Source organism: Engraulis encrasicolus, chromosome 13 (assembly GCF_034702125.1).
Source record: "Engraulis encrasicolus isolate BLACKSEA-1 chromosome 13, IST_EnEncr_1.0, whole genome shotgun sequence".
Classification (NCBI taxonomy): Eukaryota; Metazoa; Chordata; class Actinopteri; order Clupeiformes; family Engraulidae; genus Engraulis; species Engraulis encrasicolus.
In genome coordinates, this window is record NC_085869.1 from 39,789,218 (window position 1) to 39,790,665 (window position 1,448).

Here is a 1,448-nt window from a genome sequence, read left to right on the forward strand (position 1 = left end):
CCATCTTGATGTATGAAGGAGATATAGGCATTTAATCACACACCTAAATTAGGCGGAAAATGAAAAAAAATGATATTTATACAGAATGTCATAATTTACATTGTAATTGCTTTGTCAGGGAATGTCATATGCACACATATGATATCTTGATGGAAAGGTGAGATTGTTCTGAATCCAGCAATACCTCATATGTATATATTTTCTGAATATTAAAGATGGCATATCGTTCAATGTATGAGGTGCCCAGAATGAAAAAAATCGAAAAGGAGTTACAGGACCTATTTCAATGCACTTAAGTGGTGACAGGAATGCTCACAATTGTATTACAGTAGGCTATATTACTTCAAATAAACGTATTATTAGTGTGTGGTGCAATAGATTATGCTTGAATATAATATATAATATTTATCACTAGTGTATATATATCTACAGTATATATATCATTTCTTGCACATCTGTAGGTATTGTTAAGCTGGGAAATGCAGTGACTCCACCTACTTCCAATGCCTTGCAACTAGCTCATCAGAATATTGCATCACTCCTTTCAGGTAGATATGATAGAGGAAGGGGAAATAGAGTGGATGTTATTCAATTTGTTTAGAGATCTTTTATCTTCCACGAAGTGAAGCTCTCCAGTTCTTCTCCCATGAAAGAGCCAGCTATATATATATATATATATATTTCTTGCATCTGTAGGCAATTGTAAAGCTGAAAAAGATGAGATTGTGCTGAATCTAACATTACCTAATATGTATATATAATCTCAACATTGATGATGGCACCGTTCAATACATAATGTGTCCAAAAAAGAAAGAAAATGAACCAGTCCATTCCATAGATATAAAAGTTCAAAGGCTGGTTCATTAATTAACCGTAGTGGTGCTCTGAAGCCTAGTATATATTTAAGTATAATATTATTAACCAATACAACACAGTGAGGGAACTATATGGTATAAGGATATTTGTTCTTAAAACTTCCTTACAATAATATAGCGTACCAGATACACTGCACCAACATACCACTGATGTATACAGGTATCGTAACGGCATTGATAAACCTAAATCAATAAAATCGATCGATCAATCAAAGTACATCATGATACAAAAGTGTCATTCAATGTCCTAACGATTAGAGACAGAGAAAAGAGAAGAAAGAATGCATTGTGTACTGTACTGTATCACTTAAGGCAGATGAGAATAAGCCTTTTCACATTTCATTTTAAAATAAGATACTATCGGGGCAGTTCTAATTTGGACAGGAAGCTGGTTCCAGCATTTTGCATGATGACTAAATGCCATCTCACCCTGTCTAGATCTGGTCAGTATAGGGAATTTAAGTTCATTACATTTCCCTGACTCTTTTATCCAATGGCTACATTCAGTGTGTGTGGAAAATACAGAGTGCAGGCTTATACTGTATATAGGGTTATAAGAGTTGAGTATGAAGA